The sequence below is a fragment of the Solanum verrucosum genome, unplaced genomic scaffold, assembly GCF_900185275.1.
Source record: "Solanum verrucosum unplaced genomic scaffold, falcon-dt-bn FXZP01000251.1, whole genome shotgun sequence".
NCBI lineage: Eukaryota > Viridiplantae > Streptophyta > Magnoliopsida > Solanales > Solanaceae > Solanum > Solanum verrucosum.
In genome coordinates, this window is record NW_026020453.1 from 942948 (window position 1) to 948673 (window position 5726).

Genomic DNA, 5726 nt, shown 5'->3' on the forward strand with positions numbered 1-5726 from the left:
TATATATTTTATTATACAGATTTTTCTTTGGACTTAAAGTTTGTATTTAAGTTTTATGAACTTTTATTTCAGTTTTAAGCTTTTGCATGCTTAAGTTAGTCTTCCTTTTGTAGTCAGCCAGGATAAGAGTTCGCTTGGAGACCATCAATGGTTCTTGAGTGCCGGCCACGTCCAGGGTGTAGACTCTGGTCGTGACAGGTTCGACGATCCGCCCTTCAACTCGGCGAGCATTCCTGCTGGGATTAGCTCTTAGCCATGTTCTGTAAAATTGGGCGAGCTGGGGTCATCGCCCAAGGACTTCGGCGATCTGCCGATTGGCTTTGACTCACCAAAATATTCAGCTGCAATCTTCAAGGCGTGGAATCCCTTGTTTGTCAACAGTACCATCTCGAGCACCTCCATATTCATGAATAACCCTTGCATCCTTTGAAGGTCTTGAGCTTGGCTTCTAGTAAAAGGCATTGGTGTAATCCGTATTGCATCAGGCCACGTTCAGAGTGTACACTCAGACCGTGATATCTAATTAAATCAACAATACCAAACTAAGAAGGAGCATATATAATGACCATTTTGAGTTATAAAGATGCTCAATAAACAAAAATCAAAGGTAAACGTCATATTACTAAAATAAGAAGTACATACCATTTTTAGTGGAACACATGGAAATTAGTATATGTGATTGTCAAGACTAATATTTTCAACTGTGATTACACTCTATCCCAAGTCAGTTGAATCAAGACATATATCAATCCAATTTTTACAATAAGAGAGAAGCTAAAATGTACATTGTAAATAAAGATAAAGTCAAACAACAATGTAAAAGCAAAACAATCTCTAAGGAACTGACATTACATTGTCATGAACAAAACAATCTCTAAGGAACTGACATTACATTGTCATGAACAAAACTAAAAAGACATGGTATAAATAACTCAACTAGTAGAGAGATGAACAATGGAGATGCAAAAACATAAAGCTAGAATAGATTATGTCTATTTTCTTGAGATAAATACATAATTTGAACCAAAATTACTCAATTCATCCAAACACATATGCTATGAATATAGTTGTACTGTCATACATAGACGACCAACAAATTCACAAACTAGATTGCAGCAGTAACAATTTCTGTTAAAAAACTAAATCAACGCCATTTCTGAAAGTAGTTGTTGAGACAACAATGTCCACAGTTCCTACATTTTCTCAAGCTGTCATGTCTACTTCCATATCAATCACTTTGGAGACAACAATATCTAGAGTTCCTACATTTTCTCCAGCTTCCATGTCTACTTCCATATCAATCACTTTGGAGACAACAATATCCATAGTTCCTATATTTTCTCCAGCTATCATGTCTACTTCCATATCAATCACTTTGTTGTTGTCCCCTTCAGCATATCCATCTTTGTCTTGTCCCATGTGGTAAAATAATCCCCACAGGAAGTGCTCGTTGTTCCATCCTGCAACAACATCCACAACACATTAATATTCAACGAATTAGACAATTGATCTGGTCTCTCATGAGAATCAGAGAATGTACTATCAATACTCTACAACTTGGCTGATGACACACACATTTATACTCAAATGAAACCAAACAAATATCCCAACTTTAAAAAGGCATAATCTTCTGGATACACACGTAAATTTATCTTTTATAGAGCATAATTGTATATTTATTACCTAAAAATTCATTGAAAATGAGAAAAAAATATAGAGAATATAGGCGTACTTTGACAATCACTGCACAAGGTTGTGGATGCAAGTACAAGCAACTGAACATTATTTATGAACGTTCTCATCACCAAATCTTTGCTATGCATGAAATCCACCAGAGCGATATATCTCTCAGACCTACATATAATGAGAAATGAAAATCAGTTTCTTGTAAAAACATTCCTGGGCAAATGGGCACTTCCACTTTGCAACCCTTACCTATTTATAGATAGATATATAAGACAAAAACTGACCTTTCTTTCTCATTTGCAAAGAAATATAGTCCTATATCTTCTCTACCCGGAATATGATTGTTGAATAGACTTGTCCGGATATCCCCGTGGGGAACTAGTTCAAATTTAAGAGTATCAGGCAAAACACGTGAGAACGCATACACCTTACGTCTAACTTTGGAAGGAGGATGAGCCTGAATACAATTATTGAGCATCCCAGGTATGAATTCCAAAGTACTTAAGATGTCAAAACTTCCCCTGAAATGCAAAGAGGAAGATATACTAGTAAATTAAAAGAAAGATAACATGTATTCCTATTGAATGGTGCAAACTTTTCAATCAGGAAGAGAAGCTGAATTTGAATTAGAGATGAAGAATACTTACTTCCAGGAATGAACTAGAGCAGGATCACAAGAGTGTGTCATAAGTGGATTTATCATTCTACTTGCTTTCACGACATCTAGACTCCTAAGCTCTAGAGACTTCAAACGTTTCTTTGGTGGCAGAGTACTCTGACAAATCTTTGTAGAGGCATGTGACATGGATCCATCAGAGTTCTCATTTTCCAGTCCACGTGATAAAGAAATTACTCCCTTGTCAATATTACATTTTTGACAACACCAATCCTTTGGTTCATCTACATAATAGCCTTGCATGCAATGCCTGAAAGGAAGAGAAAAGCAGAATTTCTGAATACATGAATAGGATTACGTGTGCATAAAAAAATATGTCACAATGTGATGAAGTAAGTGAGTCATGACTTTCAGCTTTTCTAACTGATTGTCCACCTTTTCATGCTAAAAAGGTGAGAGAGGGAGAGATAACTTACTGATGCACGTCAATATTTTTGCATTGATAACAAGTAATTATTGGTTCTTGAAAACATATATCACCGCAAATTTCACAAATGTTTTTCTGCAAGTTGACAAAGAAAATACAAGAAATTCATAAGCTAAATCATAATTAAAAAAATCAAGTTTTCATCTTCTTTAAGCTAAATAACAGAAGCATATCCATCATTATATCTTTGGTTATATCTCATCCAGGCAAAAACACCTCTAGTACTCCTCCTTAAGAAGCACTTCAAGGAGATGAAGGACAGTAAAAGCCAGTGGTATACGAACCCAGTTTTCTTCCTATAATTGTATGTGAATGACGAACAATTTGATCTGCTTCTCTTTTGGTTAATCAGAAGAAAGTTCATTCATATACGTTCTATTAAAGTTTGTTTTTTGGTACTTAAATCTTATACTATTAGACACAATCTACGTTGCTATTAACTTCTTCTTTTGGACAAGAAAGGAGATTTTCCAGAATAACAAAGACAACATGTTATAGAGCATAAACCTTGACACAGTCTCCATCTATTTGTCTAACTAAAATGCACTATAAAATAAAATCATCATCTTTGCAACAAAATGAAAAAGAAAAACCCAACCATAGTGCAGTATGTATTAATGTTAAACTACTTTCAGCATAAATTTTTTACAAATTAGTAAATTGACTTTAGAGTAAAATGTTCTAAAAACTAATTAAATTTTAACTGTTATCCGTTAATAGCCTAATACGTACACAAATGTATTACTATTAGAACAAGGTATAAACAAACATCCTAAGTAGTGAAACAACTGTTGGGTTCAAAAGTAATCAGGGAGGCATGCAGAAACTTACAATTGCAAATCATAGAAGCGATAAATCAAATGACTAAAAACTATACTAAAAATCATAATATTATTATATGATTTGACCAATTGGCCTACATATGAAAAAAAAACTAATATGAAACATAAAAGTTGTAATGAGAAAATCTCTCCATAAGCAAAACACTTAAACGTCTACGCTGTGGATGCTATTGCGTTTTAATAGGAGAAGAGGGGCTTCAATTTATAGAGTTTCATTTTTTCCTCTAAAGAAAGAATAACAAAGTATGGAAGAGACCTATATTTTTCTGAAAGAAAAAGTAAAAGCAATTATGGTAATGATTTGACTTTTAATCTAGAGAAAAATAAAACTCAAATATCATATGGTAAGAAAATCAGGGCAAAATCCTAACAAATCTCTCCTTTTGGATGGATTTCTTGATAAAAATTGATTCATCTTCTTCATGTGCATGATAATTTTGTTCTTCACATAGTCTTCATCTCTGCTACTTGCCATGATTAAAAATTGATATGGGTTAAAAATTGAAGTCTCGTGCATTAAAGTAAGCACATGTTAAGAATATTGGAGCCCTATGTTAAAAGTTATGAGCATGGTTGAAAGTGGAGCCCATTTGCTAAAAGTAATAGTATAAATTATAGGAATCACATATTATAAGTACTAAATAACATCCTATCCCTTCTAGTTTTCTATTTACCAAAAATCCCTTAAAAAATGATGTTTGCAAGATACATAGCGTTGTGCGCATGATACATTAGTTTGATACATTCCACATAGCGGGATACATATCATTGTGCACGGGATACATAGCGTTTGATACATTTCACATAGCGGGATACATAGCGTTATACACGGGATACATGCAGGATACATAGGTAAATAAGGGATTTTTGAAATTTTGAAATAAGTAGGGATAAATGGATATTAAGGTAAGTAAAGGAATGTAGTTAAGTAATTTGTCCAAAGTAATATGCCTGAGTTGAAAAGTGGAGGCCAAGCCTTAAAAATTAGTAAAGGTTGAAAGTTGAAGCTCATGCATAAAAGTAAATATGAGTTGAAAATTGATTTTTATTTTTAAGGATGGAGCAGCAAAATTGCTGAGAATATAGTTGAAATTTTTTTCCACGTGTAGTTAGACTCAAATCTTCATTATCATCAAATTATTTGGAAGTTGATTTTAAACCGCCTTGAACATGTGTTCAAACTCGATGAACTTGGATCATAGGATCGTTGAACCATGAGATTTGATACCACTAGTTGGGTTCGAAAGTAATCAGGATGTCATGCATAATCTTACAATTGCAAATCATTGAGGTGATAACTCAAATGACTAAAAATCATACTAAAACATAATATTATTATATGATTTAACCAATTTGCCTACATATGAAAAAACTTATATAAAACATAAAAACTTTAGAGAGAAAATCTCTCCATAAGTTAAACTCTTAAACATTTATGTTGTGAATGCTATTGTGTTTTTGATATGAGAAGATGAGATTCAATTTATAAAATTTCAAACTTTTCCTCTAAGGAAAGAACAACCACATATATAAGAGAATTATATTTTGTTTCAGGAAAAGTAAAAGCAATTATGATAATGCTTTGACTTTTCTTTCAGAAAAAAATAAAACTCAAATATGATAAGAAAATCAAGGCAAAATCCTAAACAACAACAACACAATATCCAAATGAGGCAAGCATAGAGTAAAAAATAAATTAGAACGTGGGACAATTGAAGTGTGATGGCTTATATGAGTCCACCACAAGTAAATGGACCTGGCCCCTTGACAAAATAATCATGAAAAAACACTTAAATAAACAACAACATATTGATTACCACACTGTGTGATAAACAACAACATATTTATCTAATGGTGATAAAAATCAAAGTTGCTAATAGTTGTGTGATATATATAGCTCATACCTTGTTTGACATCAAATTCAGAACTTTAGTACCACATTGTTGATGAGGGGAAATGACAATATTTTGAGTAAATTGTCAAGATTTTCTCTTAAGAATATAGAATATGTTATTACTTTTTTGGTTAGCAAATTGAAACATGTTCAAAGAATATATATTGAACACTTCTTTATGTATGTTTAAGTGTTGAACAC

General features: G+C 32.8%; 1 pseudogene; it reads right to left on the reverse strand.

Annotated features, from left to right (window-relative positions):
* Positions 1-1131: 1131 nt before the first annotated feature.
* LOC125808635 (uncharacterized) lies at positions 1132-3313 on the reverse strand (annotated as a pseudogene).
* Between the last annotated feature and the right edge of the window lie 2413 nt (positions 3314-5726).